This window comes from Lithobates pipiens, unplaced genomic scaffold (assembly GCF_037356315.1).
Source record: "Lithobates pipiens isolate NorthernLeopardFrog02 unplaced genomic scaffold, aLitPip1_a1.2 Scaffold_19, whole genome shotgun sequence".
NCBI lineage: Eukaryota > Metazoa > Chordata > Amphibia > Anura > Ranidae > Lithobates > Lithobates pipiens.
The window spans coordinates 396,154,729-396,179,327 of NW_027507764.1; positions in this window are offsets into that span (position 1 = coordinate 396,154,729).

Here is a 24,599-nt window from a genome sequence, read left to right on the forward strand (position 1 = left end):
GTAGAAACCATTCCGTATTTGGAGATGAAATCTCTTTTCCTCTAGACGTAAAGAGTGCCCCCTTGTCCTCAGTTTTGACTGCAAAGTGAATAACTCAATACTAAGTTCACACCCCTTAATCTCCTCTTCTCAAGAGTGAATAATTTCCGTTCTCCTAATCTTTCCTCATAGCTGAGTTCCTCCATGCCTCTTAACAGTTTGGTTGCCCTTCTCTGCACTTTCTCCAGTTCCCTGATATTTTTTTTGAGAACTGGTGCCCAAAACAGAACTGCATACTCCAGATGAGGTCTTACTAATGATTTGTACAGGGGCAAAATTATATCTCTATCTCTGGAGTCCATACCTCTCTTAATACAAGAAAGGACTTTGCTCGCTTGGAAACCGCAGCCTGGCATTGCATGCTATTATTGAGCTTATGATCTACCAAAAGCCCCAGATCCTTCTCCACCATTGATTCACTCAGGTGTACTCCCTCTAGTATGTATGATGCATGCATATTCTTAGCCTCCAAGTGCATAACTTTACATTTATCAACATTAAAACTCATCTGCCACATAGTTGCCCAATTAAGCAGTGCATTGAGGTTGGCTTGTAAAGTGGAGACATCCTGTAAGGACATTATTTCACTGCATAGCTTAGTGTCATCTGCAAAGACAGAAATGTTACTTTTAATTCCAGACCCAATATCATTTATAAAGATATTAAAAAGTAAGGGTCCCAGCACTGAACTTTGGGGTACACCACTGAAACTTTAGACCATTCCGAGTAAGAATCATTAACCACTACTCTCTGAATTCTGTCTTTTAGACAGTTTTCTACCCATTTACAAACACATATTTCCAAGCCTGTAGATTTTACCTTACACATGAGCCGTGTGTGGGAAAATGTGTCAAAAGCGTTTGCAAAATCCAAGTACACCACATCCACCGCCACCCCTCTGTCCAAGGTTTTACTTACCTCCTCATAAAAATAAATCAGGGTTGTTTGACAACTTCTGTCTTTCATAAATCCATGCTTGAAATATTATGTGGTCTTTTATTAAACTCTCCAGTATCTTCCTGACTATAGAAGTTAACCACTTGCCGACCGCCGCACGACGATATACGTCGGCAGAATGGCACGGGCAGGCATATGGGCGTATATATAAGTCCCTGCCTGCCCGCGGGTGGGGGGCCCGATCGGGCCCCCCCCGGTGCCTGCGGCGGTCGGCATTCTTTCGAGAGCGATCCGGGATGAGGGGGCGGCCATTCATTCATGGCCACCCCCTCGCGATCGCTCTCGACGAATGGAAATCCTTCGTGACATCACTTCCTCTCCTGTAATGTAAACACAGGAGAGGAAGTGATGTATTCTCTCCTCCGTGTCGGTATTTTTCATTCCGGCACCGAGGAGAGAGGTTCGGTGAGTTGCACCAACACACCACACATACAGTAGAACATGCCAGGCACACTCACACCCCCCCTTTACCCCCCGATCACCCCCCCAATTACCCCTGCCCCCCCAGTCACAGTGACACCAATTGCTTTTTTTTTTTTTGCATTGGTGTCATTTGTGACTGTAATAACTGTTAGGGCATTTAGGGTTAGCCCCCTTTAGTTCTAAGGTACCCCCCTAACCCCCCCAATAAAGGTTTAACCCCGTGATCACCCCCCGTCGCCAGTGTCACTAAGGCTGGGTTCACATTGCAGCGGTTTGAGAACGGATGTGATTCGCACCGCACTGCAGTGCAAATCACATCCGATCTCTGTGCGATTCGAGTTCAGCCATACAGATAGTATGGCTGAATTCGTGTCGCACCCGCCGCACCCCCGCCGCAAACTCGCACGGGACCCTTTTTTTGGTCCGCAGCAGAATCGGATCGCATGGGTGTTCACACCATGCGATCCGAGTTTGCAGATCGCACTGCGATATGCAAACTGATCTGGGGGTGTCATTAACATTTCACTGACACTCCCAGCAGTTCGCATAGGGCAGTGTGAACTGCCGCCGGGAGGCATGCGATGCGGGAACCCGCCGCGGATTCATGGCATTCCCGCATCGCTCCAGTGTGAACCCAGCCTAATAAGCGATCATTTTTCTGATCGCTGTATTAGTGTCACAGGTGACGCTAGTTAGGCAGGTAGGTATTTAGGTTCGCCGCAACTTTTTATAGCGCCAGGGACCCCCATATACTACCGCATAAAGCCCCCTGATTGCCCCCTAGTTAACCCTTTCACCAGTGATCACCATATAACTGTTACAGGTGACGCTGGTTGGTTAGTTATTGTTTTATAGTTTCAGGGCACCCGCCATTTATTACCTAATAAAGGTTTAACCCCCTGATCACCCGGCGGGTGTCATTTGTGACTGTAATAACTGTTAGGGCAGTTAGGGTTAGCCCCCTTTAGTTCTAAGGTACCCCCCTAACCCCCCCAATAACGGTTTAACCCCGTGATCACCCCCCGTCGCCAGTGTCACTAAGGCTGGGTTCACATTGCAGCGGTTTGAGAACGGATGTGATTCGCACCGCACTGCAGTGCAAATCACATCCGATCTCTGTGCGATTCGAGTTCAGCCATACAGATAGTATGGCTGAATTCGTGTCGCACCCGCCGCACACTCGCACGGGACCCTTTTTTTGGTCCGCAGCAGAATCGGATCGCATGGGTGTTCACACCATGCGATCCGAGTTTGCAGATCGCACTGCGATATGCGAACTGATCTGGGGGTGTCATTAACATTTCACTGACACTCCCAGCAGTACGCATAGGGCAGTGTGAACTGCCACCAGGAGGCATGCGATGCGGGAACCCGCCGCGGATTCGTGGCGTTCCCGCATCGCTCCAGTGTGAACCCAGCCTAATAAGCGATCATTTTTCTGATCGCTGTATTAGTGTCACAGGTGACGCTAGTTAGGCAGGTAGGTATTTAGGTTCGCCGCAACTTTTTATAGCGCCAGGGACCCCCATATACTACCGCATAAAGCCCCCTGATTGCCCCCTAGTTAACCCTTTCACCAGTGATCACCATATAACTGTTACAAGTGACGCTGGTTGGTTAGTTATTTTTTTATAGTTTCAGGGCACCCGCCATTTATTACCTAGTCTCACTAGTGTACCCCTAAATTTAGGGGTGTCTACTTTCCAAAATGGGGTCATTTGGGGGGGGTTTGTGCCATCTTGGCATTTTATGGCCTTCAAAACTGTAACGCCCTTAGAAAGCCTGAAGGCGGTGCTTGGTTTTCGGGGCCCCGTACGCGGCTAGGCTCCCAAAAAGTCCCACATATGTGGTATCCCCGTACTCAGGAGAAGCAGCAGAATTTATTTTGGGGTGTCATTTCACATATGCCCATGGCATGCGTGAGCAATATATCATTTAGTGACAACTTTGTGAAAAAAATAAATAAAAAAAAAAGTTTGTAATTTTCCCGCAACTTGTGGCAAAATATAAAATATTCCATGGACTCAACATGCCTCTCAGCAAATAGCTTGGGGTGTCTACTTTCTAAAATGGGGTCATTTGTGGGGGTTTTGTGCCATCTTGGCATTTTATGGCTTTCAAAACTGTAATAGGTAGTGAGGAGTGAAGTCAAATATTTACGCCCTTAGAAAACCTGAAGGCGGTTCTTGGCTTTCGGGGCCCCGTACGCGGCTAGGCTCCCAAAAAATCCCACACATGTGGTATCTCCATACTCAGGAGAAGCAGCAGAATTTATTTTGGGGTGTCATTTCACATATGCCCATGGCATGTGTGAGCAATATATCATTTAGTGACAACTTTGTGAAAAAAAAATAAAAAAAAATTAAAGTTTGTAATTTTCCTGCAACTTGTGGCAAAATATAAAATATTCCATGGACTCAACATGCCTCTCAGCAAATAGCTTGGGGTGTCTACTTTCTAAAATGGGGTCATTTGTGGGGGTTTTGTGCCATCTTGGCATTTTATGGCCTTCAAAACTGTAATAGGTAGTGAGGAGTGAAGTCAAATATTTACGCCCTTAGAAAACCTGAAGGCGGTTCTTGGCTTTCGGGGCCCCGTACGCGGCTAGGCTCCCAAAAAATCCCACACGTGTGGTATCCCCGTACTCAGGAGAAGCAGCAGAATGTATTTTGGGGTGTCATTTCACATATGCCCATAGCATGTGTGAGCAATATATCATTTAGTGACAACTTTGTGTAAAAAAAAAAAAAATATTATTTTTTTGTCATTATTCAATCGCTTGAGGCAAAAAAATAAAATATTCGATGGGCTCAACATGCCACTTATCAATTTCCTTAGGGGGTCTACTTTCCAAAATGGGGTCATTTGGGGGGGTTTTGTACTGCCCTGCCATTTTAGCACCTCAAGAACTGAGATAGGCAGTCGTAAACTAAAAGCTGCGTAAATTCCAGAAAACGTACCTTAGTTTGTAGATGTGACAACTTTTGCGCAAACCAATAAATATACAGTTATTGACTTTTTTTTTACCAAAGACATGTGGCTGAATACATTTTGGCCTAAATGTATGACTAAAATTGAATTTATTGGATTTTTCTAATAACAAAAAGTAGAAAATATCATTTTTTTTCAAAATTTGCGGTCTTTTTCCATTTATATCGCAAAAAATTAAAATCGCAGAGGCAATCAAATACCATCAAAAGAAAGCTCTATTTGTGGGAAGAAAAGGACGCAAATTTTGTTTGGGTACAACATTGCATGACCGCGCAATTACCAGTTAAAGCAGCGCAGTGCCAAATTGTAAAAAGACCTCTGGTCATTTACCAGCAAAATGGTCCGGTCTGAAAGTGGTTAAACTAACAGATCTATAGTTACTTAGTAAAGACTTTGTTCCCTTTTTAAATATAGTCACCACATTGGCCCTACACAAATCCAGTGGTACTATTCCCGTCATTAATGATTCTCTAAAAATTAGATACAATGGCTTTGAAATCACAGAGCTCAATTCTTTTAGGATCCGTAGGTGGATGCCATCTGGTCCAGGTGCTTTATCTACCTTTATTGTGTCTAAATTTTTCTTGACCATATCCCTTTTGAGCCAGTCTGGATCATTTGGGGCTGTGTCACTCCCACCCCCATTATGTACATGAGCTCCCCCATGCTCCTTTGTATACACAGAGCTGAAGAAAGTATTTAATACATTCGTCTTCTCTTTGTCCCTAGTCACCCACTTTAGAGTATTTTGTAAAGGGCCTACATGCTCAAACCTGACCTTTTTACTATTAATATATTTGAAGACATTTTTGGGGTTTGTCCTGCTTTCTTTTGCAATCTGTCGTTCGTCTCGAGTATTTGCATCCTTGGTTTATTTTTTACACATTCTGTCATATTCTTTGTAAGATTTAAACTACACTAATGTTCCTTAATTTTTATATTTTTTTAAATCTCTTTTCTTATTGTTTATAGCTTTTTTAACTTTGGCCGTGAGCAACATAGGTTTTATTTTTAGCCTTTTAAACTTATTGCCACTGTTCACAAACAGTCACTTTAAAGAATTCCCATTTCTGTTCTGTGCCAATATTCCCTCCCAGTCCAAGTCCTAGAGAGCAGCCCTCATCCTTGGAAAATCTGCTTTCTTGGACTTAAGTATTTTTATCTTTCCTGTATGTGTTTTTTGCTTACAGCTAACATCAAATGAAATCATGTTATGGTCACTGTTACCAAGATGTTCCTTTATATGAACACTAGTAATAAACTCTGGATGGTTTAAGATACCAAATCCAACAGAGCATCATTCCTAGTTGGGGCCTCAATAAACTGGACCATACAATTGTCCTGTAATAGGTTTATATATTTTTGCCCTTTAACTGTCCCAGTAGTGCCATTAGTCAATTTCTGGGTAGTTAAAATCCTCCATTATTATCACCGTCCCAGCCCTTGCAGCTCTTTCAATCTGCGGAAGGAGCTGGGTCTCCGCCCCCTCATTAATAGTGGGTGGTTTATAACAAACTCCAATGAATAACTTTGAACTATATGCAGTTCCACCCATAGTGCTTCAGACTCATTACACTCTCTATCAACCAAGTCCTCTTTCACACTCGTTTCAAGATCACTTCTCACTTAGAGAGAGACCCCACTACCTTTTCTTTTTACCCTGTCTCTCTGAAAGAGTGCATGTCCAGGAATATTAATAGCCCAGTCATGTGAGGAATTAAGCCAAGTTTCAGCAATACCAATTACATCAAAGCTCTCCTTGTGCACCAGAGCTTCCAACTCACCTCTTTTGCTTGGCAGACTTCTGTCATTGGTGAACAAACATTTTAACGCATTATTACATTTTGCTCAGGTGTTTTTCATATCATGTTTAGTAGTACAAATGGCACTATAATTTCCAATGGTTGTTTGCAACATGGGAACTTTCTTGTCATCTGCCAAAACCCTCCCCCATCTATCCCATTCCACCCTCCATTAATGTCTGACCCTTAACTGACCTGTCTGCCCAATGGAATTCTAGTTCATCCTCATACCTTAATCCTAGCTTCAATACTCCTCCAGCCTTCCCATAAACTTCTCCCCAGCACAGCAGGCCCACTTCCATTCAGGTGCAAACCATCTTTAGCATATAGTTTGCACTTCAATGAAAAGTCAGCCCAGTGCTCTAGAAACCCAAATCCCTTCCCCCTACACAAGGTCTTTAGCCATGCATTCAGCTCTCTAATCTCCCCCTGCCTTTCCTGCATTGCGCATGGCACAGGCAATATTTCAGAGAATAACACCTTGGAGGGCCTTCTCTTCATCTTGCAGCCTAGTTCATTAAATTGATTCATAATGTATTCTGTCATTGATTCCAACATGAACCAAGATAGTTGGGTCATGCCCAGCCCCTCCCAGTAATTTATCAACCGCCACATGCCGAACCCTAGCACCAAGGAGACAGCAAAACATTTGGTTGAGGTGATCCTGGCAACAAATTATTCTATCAGTCCTTCTGATTATAAAATTCCCTATCACCATCAACTGTCTAGGTCTACCTGCACTCCCCTCATCACCTCTACTAGATGGGCTGCTTTCCCAGCTGTTAGGGGTAGCAGCGACATCTAGGGCTGCCACCTCTGTGTTTACCACCTCCATAATTTCTCCCAACTTGGCAAATTTGTTTTGATGCACAAATACAGGACTGGCCTTCCTTTTCTGTGAGCCCCTTCCACTCCCTCTGACTACATTATCTCATCTTCCTATCTGATAATCCCGACTTGCCCCTCCACCCTCCACATCATCCCTACTAACCACCTGACCAGCGTGCAGAGGACCCCTTTCGAGGTTGTCCTTTCTGCCCAGTGTTGCAACTTGCTCCTCCAGATCTCAAATGCAAGCTTCCAGAAGAGCAACCCGTTCACATCTGTCACAGCGGTATCCATGCTGGAGCTGTTGCACTAATTTTGCATACATGTGGCACACTGTGCACTGAGAAAAACCAGCAACCCTGCTAGCCCTCATTTCCTAGTTACAATATAATTACTTATAGGAAATGTAAGATGTTTACAGGTTAGAAGACTTCTATTATAATCTCCTGTTTTCAACTCCTGGTTATTAACTCTCCACTTTAGTTCAAAATTGCACTTATGTTCACAAGTTGCAGAAGCAAGCCAGCACTAGAAGGAAGCAAGCTCCTAAGGGCCAGTTCACACTGAGGCAGCGTGACTTGCAGCGCGACTACCTCAGGTGACCTGGAAACGACAGCAGAGACAACTTGCAAAACGACTCCTCTATAAAAATCAATGCAAGTTGCCTCAAGTCGCCCCCCAAAGTCGTACGGAACCTTTTTTCTAAGTCGGAGCGAATTGAGTCACTCTGATTAGAATGGTTCCATTGTACAGAATGGGACACAATTTTTCAGGCAGCTAAGTCGCCTGGCAAGTTGTTCCAGTGTGAACCGGCCCTAAGGGAGTTTTTTATAGACACTTATATACACCTGTAAGCAATTAACCATTCCCTTTAAATTGTTTAAAAAGTGTCAGAAAAAGGAGGGAAAAAAGTATTTTAAAAACTGATAGCAAACTTATCAAATAAAGGAAGCACAAGCACAAGCAGTCAAAAGCACAAAAGCACAACTCCTGGTTATTAACTCTCCACTTTAGTTCAAAATTGCACGTATGTTCACAAGTTGCAGAAGCAAGCCAGCATTAGCAGGGAGTATTCCAAATGAATCATGTCAGTGAACACCCAAGCAAGTATTATTGGAGCGGCCTCTTTTTATTAAATTACATACCACAAGCCTGAACAGTTTCTTTACATTACAAATAAACAGCATCATCAACTTATTTATCATCACTGCAAAGTTCTCTCTGGCGTCAAACCTAGGAAGTTACCCCTTGTGGAACCACCTTGTCCAATGTACTTATACCACTTGGCTTTTTTTGTACATGCTCTGGGTCACTGCTTTCAATATGCTTTCTTTGCCTCCTGTAGGAAGGTTCTAGAACCTTTGTGTTGTTTTTCTGATATAGATGATGACAATGGCCTTTTACCCCTCCTCCATGTTTATCTCATAGTTTTCTTTCCTTTCTTCATAATGTTTCCAAACTTTATCTAAGTGTTTCTAGCCATTTCCTGTATTTCCTCCTCTTGCATTCTACCCATAACCTCTGTATTTCTCATGTATTTTGGTTAGAGGCCAAAGTGATGAGAGAACTTCCATTACAGCTCTAGTCCAAGCACCCTGAATTTAGAAACAAGGGCATAACGTAGCACAGGTGCTGATTGAGCAGGTGTCTGGTAAGCTACCCATGGAGTTGACCAGTATAAGTGCTGTTAGGACTGTAGCCAGCAGTCTGCCTGCAGTGGTGCAGAGTAAAATGCATGAAGCAGATCTTGAATGCAGCAATACACAGACTGTATCTCAAAGAGAAAATCTTAGCAGTAGTATGGAAGTCAAACCAGGAGCAAGTGCAGAAATTGTGGTCAAGAGACAAGCCAGGGTCATGCACAGGTCAGCAGCCAAGAAAAGAGAAGTGTTCAGGAGATGAGAAGGGATCAAACACAGGTAATCAGCAGGAACAAAAGGACATACATGAATGGGCAGGTGGAAGTGTGGTCAACAGCAATCCAAGGTTAAGATCAGTGTGGTCAAAGTGGGGTCTGCAATGGTAATCAGGCAACAGGGATTCAGAAATACTATAGCACAGGTCACAAAGTACCTGAAGATCATCCAGTGGCTGTCAGTCACCAATCTTTCCTTTAAATAGGGCATTTGGTACTGAGATTGGGCATTTGCGTGCACGAGTGTGTGTCGGTGCGTGCAGACATTCATGCACTGTGCGACCATACATATGCAATTGATGTTTCCACACTAGTTACTGGCATAAATTCATTGTCTCTACAATGGTGTATATGCACTTCCATTAGCATCCTGACAGTGTTGTCTTGTATGCATTCAGGTCTGCCTTTGGTTATCACTTGTCAACATTTATGCTGGATCCTTGCCTCCACTTCTTGTGCTCACCTGTTACATTTATCAATCCTTTATTCCATCATTGGTATTCCCTGTCTTCCTGTTTACTCTATGCACTGTATACCTTGTCAGCTGTCACCAGCAAGGCAATCTTGAGGGTTACAGCCTAAGAGTTAGTCGGTCACACAAGTCAGTGCTTAACTAGTATATTTTCTTGCTCATTATAGCCGTAAATTATGTTAAGATTTTCTAAACTATTGTCTGAATTGTCTGAATTTTTACAAACAGTCTAGGGGTTTGCCTTAGATCAAGTCAGGGTGATTTATATAATTTTACTGTTATTTAGGGTCTTGTCTGTGCCCCTTGCTACAGAAAAAAAAAATAGCCCCACTTTTTTGAGAGAGTTTTTGTGAAAATTACTAGCAAATTCTTTAAAAGTTTTTTTTTTACAAACATAATTGCATTTCCTCACCTGCCTAGTTTTGCAATGAAGTCTATACACTTGGCTATTTTCATGGTAAACTTTAGATTTGGAAATAAAATGTGACAGTTCTCTTCAATTGGAAAATGTATATAAACTAAATATAAACTCGCACTGATGATATGAAAACGTAAAATCAATAATGTGAGAACAATTGCAGCTGCTATACACAAAGTGCTAATCACTTGAAAACCATAAGACATATAAATACAGCGCCCGTAAACATACTAAATGGAAATAAAAAAATATATATGTGAAAAAAGTTATATATAAGATGAACAGACACAAAGTTCAAAACAAATCACTGAAGGTGCTTCAATCAAAAGTCAATGAATAAAAACTTCAGGTGCACGAAAGCTTGCTACATAACTCAGAAGTACTGGCAGATGTAACGAGAGAGATAGAAGCATACTTTAGCATAAATAATACACCAGACTGTGACCCAGGCATATTGTGTGAAGCGCACAAAGCCGTGATTAGAGGGGTCCTCATAAAACATGGCTCTCGAATTAAACGGGAATGCAATGAACAGCTGTGCCGGTTGCTGCAGCAGCTGTCCGTGGCTGAAGCCCGACATAAACACAATGTCTCCCTCACGTCTAAGTCCGAACTGCGGCTTGTCCGCATGCAAATCACAGATTTGCTGCACTACAGGGCGAAAGCGGCCCTACAGATTTGCCGTAAGACAGGTTATGAGTCGGGGGATAAATGCGGTAAAATACGAGGATGGTGAGAGACCACAGAGTATCAATGTATGTACCCCACATTGTCAACCCTAGGGGACAAAAGATGACACTGCCCAAACAGATTTCACAGGAATTTAAAGATTTTTACTCACGCCTATATAACCTGCCTCATACCCCACCCTCTCAAGCTGCGATTGACGAGTATCTTGACCTAGCCCAGATGCCAGGTATCTCTCCTGAACTACAGGAGGAATTGGACTCCCCCATCACCATGGCAGAGCTCCAGCAGGCAGTTAGGGTGATGAAACCAGGAAGGGCGCTGAGCCCTGATGGGTACACTATCCAATATTATAAGACACTCCTCCCGCTTCTAGGAACCCACCTAGTCAGGATGTATAACAGGGTTGGGACAGGAGGGACGATCCCCAGAGATACGCTACGAGCTCATATTTCGGTAATACACAAACCCGGTAAAGACCCCACGTCATGCGGCAGCTACAGGCCGATATCTCTTTTAAATGTGGACCTCAAACTACTAACTAAAATCATAGCGACTAGGCTTGCACTGCACCTCCAACAGCTGGTTCACCTTGATCAGGTTGGTTTTATACCATCTAGAGAAGCAAGGGATAATACAACGAAAGTATTGAATCTTCTACACATGGTGGGATCCAAGAATACCCCTAGTGTTTTTATAAACGCTGATGCTGAAAAAGCATTTGATAAGGTGAGTTGGCCGTATATGTTCTCAGTGTTGAGGAAGGTGGGTCTTGGAGAAGTTATGATCAACCGGATAGCGGGGATATACTCCACCCCTTCCGCCCAATTGAAGGTCAATGGGGTCTTGTCGGAACCTTTTTGTATAAAAAATGGGACGAGACAGGGGTGCCCCCTGTCTCCTCTCCTGTTTGCCCTTGCTCTGGAACCATTTCTACCCACTGTTAGGAGAAACCCGGATATTGGGGGCGTACAGATGGGAGATACTCAGCATAAAATTTCCGCATACGTGGATGACATGATGTTCACATTGACAAACCCGGCGGTGTTGATCCCCAACCTCCTTAGGGAATTTGAGACCTATGGTGCCCTTTCCAATCTGAAAATTAATTTTACCAAATCAGAGGCCATGGGCGTCGGACTGACTCAGGGTAGTGTTCTGGGGTTGCAGAATAGCTTTAGTTTTAGGTGGACATCTTCCACCCTGACTTATCTGGGCACCCACATTCCGGCAGATGTCACACGGGTATACCACCATAACTTCCCTGAGCTGTTAGCTGAAACTAGGAAATTGCTGGAAAAATGGCACACAGGTTTGCACTCCTGGTTCGGGAGGTGCAACTTGATAAAGATGAGCATTTTACCGAAATTTCTATACCTATTTCAGGCCCTGCCAGTTAGGATACCTCCCTCTTATTTTGCACAGGTACAGGCCTTGTTTACCAGATTTGTGTGGGCACAGAAGAAACCTAGAATACCTTATATCCAATTATCCCTTCCGAAGCGGTATGGGGGTCTGGCACTGCCGGACATCAGGAAATACTATCGAGCGGTTCACCTAGGTAGAATTGTAGACTGGGGACGCCACCTGGCATTGAAAAAATGGGTTCAAATAGAGAGTGCTCAAACGGACATCCCCTGGAGAGCGCGCTATGGTGCTATAGCTCCCTATCGGAGGAGATTTACGACCTCACAGATGCTAAACATAATAGGACATTCCCTTAAATCGTCCATATGTACCAAAATCCAAGAAACCAATTTTAAAATATTGACCAGATGGTACTTGACACCTATCCGTCTGAGCTCTATTTTTCCCGCCACGTCAGATAGATGTTGGAGATGTCAGGAAGAAACAGGGACAATCCTACATATTTTTTGGGCCTGCCCTAAACTGACAGAATTTTGGACCTCAGTTCGTACCATTTCCCAAAAATTCACAGAATACGCGATTCCCGACGACCCGGCGTTCTTCCTGCTTCACCTTTCCTCCATCCCCGTCAGGACGTATAAAAAGTCGATTCTACGACACCTGCTCAATGCAGCCAAATCCTGTATCCCACAATTGTGGAAACAACAACGCCCACCAACCACAGCACATTGGCTGCGGAAGGTGGAAGACATTAAGAAAATGGAGGATCTGGTCCTTTCATCGCGGGACCGGCAGGAGGTGTTCAGGAACACGTGGAGTCTCTGGAATATGTTTATCTTCTCGGAGGAAGGGAAAGCCCTCCTAGGAGTACCGGATATCTGAGGATTAGGAGTACAAACACAGAGATGCGAACCAGACCCATAGCTGAGACCCCCCCCCTTTTTTTTTTTTCCTCCCCAAGCCAATGGCCGCCCTTACCTCTTCCTACCCCTTAACCCCTTCTTTCTCCGCTAGATTTCTTTTTCTATTTCTTTTGGCTGTTCTTTTACACTGCCTTTCTAATTATTAACTCTTAATAATTATTAACAGAAAAAGAGAAAAGAAGAAAGGGTAGCCGTCAGTGGTTATATGGTGGTGGGCTATCTTAGTTTCATTGTATGTACAATTATACGCTTCAGTATCGTTTATATACTACCATCTACAAGGCTACCAATGTCATGTTTATATAACTCAGTTGAGGAGGCTGCGTCCTCCAATGTAGTCATGTCTGCGATGTTATGGTATGGCATGACCCTTTCTTGCGTTTGCATAAAATTATATTTGAAAAAAAAAAACTTCAGGTACACAACACCCACTTAAGAGTCCCCACTCACCAGATCCGCATGATCCCCAGCTTTTCAGTCTGGAGGGTCAGTGAAGGCTTGGTATGGATGTCTTTAAGATGGTGTGTGGAAAGCCAGGTCAGCAGATCCAGGGTTCCTCAATGAAGAGTTTGAACCAAATAGATACGTACCCAGAAGTAAAAAAAGGGGGAACTAATAGTGAAGTACCATCAAAAAATGTATTTATTTGAAAAAAAGATGGGTACTTACAAAACAAAGGGATTAAACAAGCATTAAGCATGGAACAGATCGTATGAAATCATCGTTACTAGCATGTGTTCCAAACGTGTGTTCCAAACTACCGGAACTGACGTCAGTATTCCCGGAAACAGCGTCAACGGTTAGCCCTCCCACAGGACATCAGAGGTCCTTAATGATGGATTGGAGCACCTTCAGTGATTTATTTTGGACTTTGTGTCGGTTAATCTTATATATAACTTTTTTTCACATATATATTTTTTTATTTCCATTTAGTATGTTTGTGAGCGCTGTATTTATATGTCTTATAGTTCTCTTCAATACCACACCCCTGATATTGACAGGATGTCAATAAACCTTTTTTCATCAGAAGTCACTTGTCATCCAGATATAGAGATAGATCTAGTTTATTGCAGACAGAAATGTAATTACTAGACACTGATTATCAAAGAAAGAAAAAATAAAATAAACCATACTCATCTCATCTTTCAGACTTGTGGCTTCCAGTTCCCAGGCTTTATATCCCAAAAACATTTCTCTTTAATGTAGCAATTTCCTGAGTTCTGAACCCTAAGATATAACATTATTTTGAAAATAAACCAGGAGACAGAACATGGATGCCCACTCTCTAGCCCGTGGGCCACATGTGTCCCACAGAGCCCTCTGATATGGTCCGTGACCTTCTAATCTGGGATGGCGGGATGGCAAGCCTACATCTAAGGTTCCCAACCTGCCATACCAGAGCATCAGTGTTCTGAATGGAGATAGCACTAGGGAAAGCACGTGTGCAGAGGCAGCAGAGCAGCATAAGCCGATGCTTCCTGTGTAGCGCTCCTGTCACAGGCAGAGTGATACCAATTGCATGCTGCCTGTTACAGCAACAGCCGAAATTACCTAAAGCAAGGGAGATTCCTGAATGGAAGATTATTATTAAATGGCAGTTTATATTATAAAATCACAGTGTATACATGGGCATATCTCTTCTATTGTGCTTACTGGACTGCTTTCAAACTACAGTGCACCTGCAGGTTACCTGTAGGGATGCACAGATACTAGTTTTTAAGACCAATACTTTTCTTCAAGTACTCGTCAATACCAATTACCGATACCTATTTTTTTTCTTTATTTTGTTATTATTATTTTTTTCTTTCAACACTTTACCTTTAACTTTTTTTTATCAACTTTATTGCTATTGCAAGGTATGAACAACATCCTGTGTAATAGTATGGGCTGTGAAAGGTCCACTTTATAGAGAATTCTGGGTTCTATTAGACCACAAATTTCTCCTCTTGTCTCCAATGCAGCCAAGTAAAAAGGGAGATCAGCTATAGGCGCAATGATTTGGTCACTATACCTAATGTGAGTCCATAATAAGCAGATCCAACACTAGGGAAAGCTTCTTGAAGGACAAAAACAAAAGGAGAGAAGACCCTGTAAGTGCAGCAGAACATTTCATTTTACCCCAATAGAGGGCTACTCACAATTTAACAGTTAAAACAGGCACATCATGTAGTGTAGGTCCAGAACGCCAGGTGAGCTGGATCGTGGGGGCTACTGGTGCTGTCAAATGTCAGATGAAAGATGCCCCAGGACATCTATCCCTGGGCCCCTCTTCTTCATGGTCAGAGGACCTAGTCCTTTCCCACAGCCCCAAAGGCCATGCAGTGAATTGAATGGGTGGCTGGCTGGCCGCAGGGAGGAGCAGCCCAACCACTGCAGCTACCTGGGACATGCGAGTGGTGGGTGTCACCTAGGTGCAGTCTGCCCCCACCTAGCGATGCCACTGTCCACCCCCAAGGTGACGTCACTTCTGGGATCGGTCTCAGGTATTGGAACATTTTCGCAGGTACCGATACTCAGAAAAATGCTTAGTATCAGCCCCGATATCAATATCGGTGCAACCCTAGTTACCTGCATTGAGCCATAGGCTTCTGTTATTACCTTCGGGTTTGGTGCACTTTCTTTTCTGAAAGCGCACCAAAACTCCTGAATGCACCACACCTGCAGGATATAATAGAAGTCTATGGCAAAGTGCAGCTACCCCGCAGGAAAGCCACAGATGCTGTGGGTAAACTGCAGTGCATTAGTGTGAAAGCAGCCTATGGTCCCTTTTACATAATCTCTCTGATTGTGTCCGCCTGTATGTGTCCATTTACATCTGCCTCCAACCCAATCAGCTAAAAAACAGAAGGAGATCTGTCCCCTTCCATCTGGGCTGATCGGAGGACCCATAGAGTAGCATGGGCTGTGTCCATGTGCGCTTTGCATATGCAGAGTGGACAAAAACCTGTCATCCACTGGCTCCACTCATTGTATATACACCGCTTCTAAAGTGCCTCAAAGATGCTGCTTACAGAACTTTTTTTAAAGTCTCACAAGTACAGTGCTCCAATGTGAAAGCCCTTGGGCTTTCACACTGAAGTGACAGGAGAGACGCTTTGCAGGCGCTATTTTTAGCGCTATAGCGCCTGTAAAACGCCAGTGTGAAAGTAGCCTTAGTGAAAAAGGTAAAAACTGATTTACAGGACTGAAAGCCAATTTTTAAAAATTGTTCTTCCAAAAATTATTTCATAGTTTGTATTTACACTGTTCTCATCTTTTATTTATTTTTATTCCTTAATCATGTTGATATGTGCTTTTACATCAGTTACGTTTGGGACAATACATTGTAATAGACAATAGACAATTTTTGCATGATCATTAGTCTGGCAGCGAAAAGAATATGTAGAGCTATGCTCCTGAGATGGAATGGGAATGAGGTGATGCCTAGGCTGAGGATAGCCAATGGTAAAGATGGTTTAGTTAGTATACCGGCAATCTCAGATATGCATATAAAGACTTTCTTCCAAAATGAGAAAATATGTGGACATTCCCATAAAATGTGTGTTAACTAACCTTTTTGTAAACAGCCTCTCCAGCATTTATTGTCATCTAGATTCACAAATTTATGCATTTGGACAGGGGTTAAGTACCATGTAAGGTGGAGTTTTTGACATAACTCCCAGTAGTTAACGCTTTTGGAGGCTGTTTGGTTATGGTGGATGGTTTGTTGCCATTGAGTCTCAGAGAAGGATTCTTTCATGTCTCTTTCCGATCTGAGTGTTGCTAAGTCTTTAAAAAATTTGCCTTTTTCTTGTAGGTATGCATAGATTAATGTGTTACCTTTTAGTTTTAACGAAAAAGAGGATAAGAAGGCCCACACTTTCCCCGGTGAAAGATTGCTGGGGCATTTTTGGATTCTGCGTGGTGGAGGAGGTTTATAATTTTTTATGTGGCATTGGGTGCTTGTCTAACCAGGGTAAAGCCAACTTGGTCTGGGTGTATGATGTGTGGCATTATGGGGGGCAGTTTTGGGGCTATGATTTTCATGTATATTTTGAGGTCAGTATTTAATAATAAAATAGGAAAAAAAAATTGTGGAGATACTGGCTCCTTTCCCTGTTTGGGTAGAGTAATAATGTTTGCAGATAACATTTCTGGTGGGAACTTGCTTGAGGACACAGCAGCGTTGAATGTTTGACACATGTGCTGGGCTAGTATTATGGAAAATGTTTTGTAGTATTCGACTGAGAAACCATCTGGGCCTAGGACTTTGCCTTTGGGAAGCAATGCAATTACCTGGGAAATTTCTTCAGTAGTGTGTGGAGTATTGAGAGCAGCAAGGTGGCTATCAGAAATTTTAGGTAAATGGAGGTCATATAAGAATTGTTTAATGATTGTGTCTGTGGGCTGTTTCCCCGAGGGGTAATTTTTCAGATTGTATAATGGTTCATAATACTCTTTGAATGCATTGCCGATGTCCCTAGGGTGAAAGAGTTTGTTTCCCTGGGTGGGGTGCAATATATATGGGATTTTTTGTTTGGTTCTTCATTTTTTATCATTGCTTGCTTTGTTGCCATAGGCATAAAAGTTGGCTTGCTTTTTTTAAGGAGTTTGGCATGCTTGGCAGTAAAGAGGGATCTGAGGTCACTTCTGACTTGGAATAATTTGTTGCTAGTTGTCGGATTTGGGTTAGATTTGTTAAGGATTTTATGGTGTCAAGTAATTCTGGCGTTTTGCCTGGGAGCTTAGTTTGACCCACAGAGAACTTACCTGGCCTTGTTTAAATTTAGACACTTTTTTCCAAAGTTTCTTCAGGAACGATAGTTGGCCCGAGTTAGGGGTGCATAAATGTATTAGGGTATATATGGTATTGTTTATTTCACAGACCAGTATTATATACCTTCCCTGATCATCTGTGTTGATAGTTAAAGTTGAAGGCCACTGTGTTTTTAATTGCTATCAGCACTCCTTTGGATTTAGTGGGAGCATTTGCTGTGAATATGTGTGGAAAGTTCTTGTGTGACATTATAGGCACTTGGGTGTGACATTATAGGCACTTGGGTGTGACTGAAGTGTGTCTCTTGGAGACATAGGACACCGCACTTGAGAATGCGAGTCTGCTCCCATAGTGAATATCTTTTCCCTGGGTGATTCAGGCCCTTAACATTGAGTGATGAGATTTTAAAGGGCATAATTGTCAGTAAAGTGTTCTGTATTGGGGACTCGGGTCTCTGAAGGTTTGCTTACAGTTCTTTTTAACTGGACAAGGGATCCAATCAGGAGACCTGGTTATTATATAGATATCATTTGCTTGTGTGATTGACTTACTTTTCAGTCATTGTAGTCTGTAAGATCAACAAACTAGCCAGAGATCAGGAGCTCTGGATTATGTCTTTGTGTCGACTTAACTTAAAGAAAATAGAAAGAAAAGTTGTAACTGTAAAGTGATCAACAGGTGTGTAAATAAAGAGCCAAAGGTGAACAAATTGTGAAGGAACTGTTGCCTTTCGTGACTATCAGCCCCATTTCTATAGGATCTGATGGTTGCGAAGAGGTTTGGTGATAGTCGCAAGGTTTCTGTGTTGTTGCTGTGTCGTATATTTTGAGAGATCATCAAAGAAGGAGAAGTTGGAATATTGTTGAGGGTATTTTGCAGTATTTCTCGTGGCTTTCATGAATTTTTCTTTTACGTGGAAGAAATGAATGTAGGCTATAGTGTCCCATGGTGTAGTATCTGGTTAATGTGACAGTTTCGGCAGGTGGTGAATGCACTCTATTATCACCGTGGTATCAGAGCTAAAGGACCTTAACATTTGCGTGACATAAGCTCTTAGATCCGATTGTTGTATGGATTCTGGAATTCCTCTGATTTTGACATTATTTCTTCTGGAACGGTCTTCCAAATCTGCTATTTTTGCTTTCATTCAATCAGTGTCTTCCACTTCTTCACTTTGGACATCCACCATGTCATTAAATGAAGATGTAATTTCCCCCATCTCAGATTCTATATTGGTCACTCTATTTTCTTTTATTTCTTTTCTTCAAAGCAGAACAAAAACAAAAAAGCTTTTAGCTCCTGGTTTCAACTTTTATTTTCTACCAAGGGCATTATCTGCATATGGTTGTATGATCTCCCGTTGTTTGTTTTGCTTTTTTCAGTTTATAAGTATTTTGAATCACTTGAATGTAAACTTTCCTTACTCTGTGTGTATGTGTGTATAATGTGTATGTAAATCTAAATGTAAGTTCTTTATACTGATGGTTCAGTATTCTCTGTAAAATACTTCTAAAGAAATGTCTATATACTGTACACTGGAGAAGTAAATATACGCTGTAAGATTTAGGATAAAAACAACAATTAACTGCTTCCCGACCACCTCATGCAGATATACTATGGCAGAAGGGCACGTACCTGTGCGTTCCCCTTTAAGAGGCGGCTTGTGGGTGCACGTGTGCCACCGCTGGGAGCTCCGTGAGTGCAATCGCGGGTCCCGCAGACTTGAGGTCCGCGGGGATACCTGCAATCATCTCACGGAGGGGAAGAATGGGGAAATGCTAATGTGAACAAACTGCTTAACCACTTGCTTACTGGGCACTTAAACCCCCCTCCTGCCCAGACCAATTTTCAGCTTTCAGCGCTGATGCACTTTGAATGACAATTGCGGGGTCATACAACACTGTACCTAAATGAAATTTTTATCATTTTTTTCCCACAAATAGAGCTTTCTTTTGGTGGTATTTAATTACAGCTGGGAGTTTTATTTTTTGCTAAACAAAGAAAAAAAGATGCAAAAAAATAAAAAATCATGTTTCATAGTCTGTTATAAAATTTTGCAAACAGATAATTTTTCTCCTTCATTGAAATGTGCTGATGAGGCGGCACTGGTGGGCACTGATAGGCTGCACTGGTGGGCACTGATAGGCTGCACTGGTGGGCACTGATAGGCACAGTTAAGGTGGCACCGATAGGCACAGATAAGGCAGTACTGATAGGCACAGATAAGGCAGCACTGATGGGCACAGATAAGGTGGCACTGATGGGCAAAGATGGGCACAGATAAGATGGCACGGATGGGTGGCACGGATGGGTGGCACGGATGGGCACTGATAGGTACCACTGAGAGATGGGACTGATGGGCACTGATAGGTGGCACTGATAGGTGGCTCTGATAGGTGGCACTGCTGGGCACTGATGGGTGGCACTGATGGGCACTGATGGGCACTGGTAGATGACACTGATGGGCACGGATATGTGGCATATGAGGTGCAGCACTGTTGTTGAGGCAGATTGTGGGCACTAATGGGTGGCACTATGCGCGCTGATGGGTGGAACTATGGGCACTGATGGGTGGCACTATGGGCACTCATGGGTGGCACTATGGGCACTAAGGGGTGGTACTGATGTGTGGCACTTTTACTTTTATTAGTTTGCACTGGCAGGGGACAGGTGGGCACTGATGACTAAAGTCCCTCTCATGGCCGCCGGTGACCGGCTTTTTTTTCCCAAATAGCCGATTACCGGCTCTGTTGTGATCACATGATCAGCTGTCATTGGCTGACAGCTGATCACGTGGTAAGGGGTCGGGATCGACCCCTTGCTCCGATCTGTGATCAGGCGAGTCTCATAGACTCGCTGATCACAGGGCGCGCAGGCCGCTCGTGCACGGGACGACGTCAATAGACGTCGTCCCAGCAAAGCAGATCCGCGCTGTAACCGTCATTCGGCTATAGCGTGGATCTCAAGCGGTTAATGACACTGATCACAGCTCCCTGTGATTGGGAACAGTGATCAGTGTCGCCATTACTAGTAAAAAAAAATGAATAATAAAAATGCCATAAAATTATCCCTTATTTTGTAGACGCTATAACTTTTGCGCAAAAAAATCAATGAACGCTTATTGCGATTTTTTTTTACCCAAAATATGTAGAAGAATACATATTGGCCTAAACTGAGGAAAAAAACATTTTTTTTTATATTTTTGGGGGATATTTATTATAGCAAAAAGTAAAAAATAATGCATTTTTTTCAAAATTGTCGCTATTTTTTTGTTTATAGTGCAAAAAATAAAACCCCAGAGGTGATCAAATACCACCAAAAGAAATCTGTATTTGTGGGGAAAAAAAAGAACATATTTTTTTTTGGGAGCCATGTCGCACGACCGCGCAATTGTCAGTTAAAGCGACGTAATGCCAAATCACAAAAAGTGCTCTGGTCTCTGGCTAGCCAAATGGTCTGGGTCTTAAGTCGTTAAAACTGACATAAAGTAGGAAAACATGGATACTCTGTTAGTACAAGCTAAAAGCTTTCAAAAAGTTTTGCTGTTAGCTTAGCTTTGTATGCAAACAAAAACCTAATTAAAGCAGAGCTCCATCCAAAAGAGGAAGCTCTGCTTGTTTGCACCCTCCCCCCACTCCACTACTACATTTGACACTTTTTGGGGAGGGGGGAGTGGGTACCTAGTTTTGACAGGTACTCACTCCCACCTCTGGGTAAGATTGTCACAAGACGATCTTTGACATATCCAGCCCCTCCTCATTCCCCCGCTGCCTTCTGGGACCTGTGTGTGTCAAAGAAGACAACGGGACTATTCAGAAAGCGCAGCACACCTTCCACATGCACAGTAGGAAATCGGCTGTGAAGCCTGAAGTTTTCTCTTACTTGCAATGCTGGCGCATTGGCTTGAGGTGCCAACATCACGGGATACCTGGACAGGTAAGTGTCCTTATTTTAAAAGTCAGTATCTACAATATTTGTAGCTGCTGACTTTTATTTTATTTTTTTCAGATGGAGCTCCGCTTTACATGGTATTATGTTAAACAATGTTAAAATACAAGAAGAGTTATTGTATAGCAAATATTAATTTTCCAATATGTTGTCTAAAGAAAATCACATTTTCGTTAGACAACAAGACTATAGATGGGTCAAACACCCCCCTGTTCGGTTCACAGCAGATCCTCCGAACAAGGAAAAAGTTCTTGAAAAAAATATATACTAAATATACAAACTTGTGCTGATGGTGTGACAATAAAGGTTAAATCAGTAAAGTGAAAAAGTTGCAGCTGCTATACACAAAGTGCTAATCACTTGGAAACCATAAAACATATAAATACAGCGCTCACAAACATACTGAATAAAAGTGAAAAAATGTATGATAAACCAACACAAAGTCCAAAACAAGTAACTCAAGTTGCTCCAATCCAAAGTGAACAAAAGAAAGATGCTTGAAAAACTTCAGGTGCACAACACCCCCGTATGTGTCCTCACTCACCAGATCCACGTGACCCCCAGCTTTTCAGTCTGGTGGGTAATTTTAGGCTTGTTATGGATGACTTTAGGATGGAAAGCCAGGTCAGCAGAACCAGGGTTCCTCAATGAAGAGTTTGAGCCAGATAGACATGTACCCAGAAATAGCAAATAGCTCTGAGTAAACTACAATCGAGAAAACTGAACCTGAGCATGACAGAGGTGAAAAACAGAAAAACCGAAAAAATAGGCACCAAATGGAGAATTTCAAGGATACGGGAAGTGGGACTTTTAAGGTGCCAATTGAAAAAAACAATATATTTAAAATATATATATATATATATATATATATATACATTTTATTTGAATAACAATATGTTTAAAAAATACATTCAATAATCAATTGTATTAATTTCATTCACCATTACATACCACAGCAAAATTACATTTCTAAAGGAAAAAAAGTAATTTATCATTGCTTGCGGCTGTAATGTATTGTCGGGTCCCGGCAATATAGATGAAAATCATTAAGAAAAATGGCATGGGTCGCTCCCCCCAGCCCATTACCAGGCTCTTTGGGTCTAGTATGGATATTAAGGAGAACCCTGCACACAAATTTTAAATAAAAATGGCATGGGGGGCCCCCAGGCACTATATACTCTGAACAGAAGTATATATACTATACTATACGGCCTGCCCTATTATACTCTACAGAAAATTGGGCCTTAGGTGTTGGTGGTGCCAGAACACTGTAACCCCTCATAGTTACTCTTGTTGGGTGCAGGAACAGGCCCTGCTGTTAAATAATATTTAAAAAATTGTAATTACATGTCCGTGTTAAACAGGGGCAGAGAAATCGGGCCTTTGGTAGTGGTGGTAGTGCCACAATGCTGTAAGCCCTCACAGTTACTCATGTTGGGTGCAGAAACGGGCCCTGCGGTTAAATATTATATATTGTAATTACATGCCCCTATTAAACAGGGGCAGAAAAATTGGGCCTTGTGTGGTGGTGGTGGTGGTGCCATAACACTGTAACCCCTCACAGATACTCTTTTTGTGAGCAGGAATGGGCCCCGCTGTGAAATATTAGATCAAAATTGTAATTACAGTACAGTGCATACACAGTGCAGTTGCTACTACTTTTCTGGTGGTGTACACAGTACACAATGCAATGTCGTGCAGTGTTGCAAAACAAAATATACATCATGTCCGGAAGGCCACCAAGGAGAGGCAGACACTCACAGGCCACTAAAAGAGGGAAAGCACGTTCTGTGTCTACAGTCAACAGTGCTGGTCGTGGACATGGTGCATCCTCTGCAGGTGGCCGTGGGGCACGCTTGTCCTATTTCTCTGCTGCTGGCCGTATTATTGAGCCAGAAAATGTAGAAGAGTTGGTGAATAACAAAGCCGTCCTCATCCTTCTTATCCTCTGTCACCTAGGCTCAGAGAAGTTTGCCTTCCTATGCAGCTGCCAAAGCAGCCTATTCCACCGGCTCCTTATTCACAGTCACTCCTTCTATAGCCCCATCATCATGTATGGAATCCCCCAAACTATTCGACCCCAGTGTCGAGTGCATGTTGCTGGAGGATGCGCAGCGATTTGAAGGCTCCGATGTTGGTTCCCAGGTTGAGGAAGGGAGTAACGTGAGCCTAGAAAAAGGGGGTGCCCAAGAAGGACAAGAAACTGGCAGTCATGTTCCCCCAGCTGCTGCATAGTGCCAAGTTTGCTCCAGTGATGAGGAGGGAGGGGATGATGAGGTCACTGACTCTACTTGGGCACCTGATAGAATAGAGGAGAAGGAGGCGGAGGCACAACTCCAATGAGGCAGGATGTCCTCTATGGGGCAGCTTAAGGGCAGCCACCCTACTGCCTCACACCACAGAGCTCCGCAGGTGCCATTTATTTTCACGGAGAGCCATTATGGCTCTCCATCAGCAAATGGAAGGCAATGTTTTGGCCTCGTTGGACAGAGCGGTCAGCAGTAAGGTTCATATTACCGCTGACTCATGGTCTAGTAGGCATGAACAGGGATGTTACCTTTCCTTCATGGCACACTGGGTAACTCTGCTGGCAGCTGGGAAGGATACAGGACAGGGTTCAGTATTGTTGGATCTTGTTCCACCACCATGCCTCTAAAATGCTAGTGGTGATTCTGCCACAGCTCTCTCCTCCACCCCCTTTTCCTCTTATTCCTCTATGGCCTCTTCTGCAGATTTGTACTTTGAACCAGCAGTGCTCTGTAAGCTTTCAAGGGGCTACGCAAGCACTCAGGCAAAAAGATGCCATGTGGTGCTTGAGTTGGTCTGCTTAGGGGACAGGAGCCACACTGGGGCAGAGATTCTGTCAGCTCTGCAGGGGTGGGCTCAGAGGTGGTTGATGCCACGCCAGCTTCAGTCAGGAATGGTTGTATGCGACAATTGCACAAGCCTTCTCTCTACCCTCCGACAGGGACACTTGACCCATGTTCCATGTTTGGCACACGTCCTAAATTTAGTAGTGCAGAGGTTCTTGAGCAGGTACCCAGGCTTACAAGATCTCCTGAGGCAGGCCAG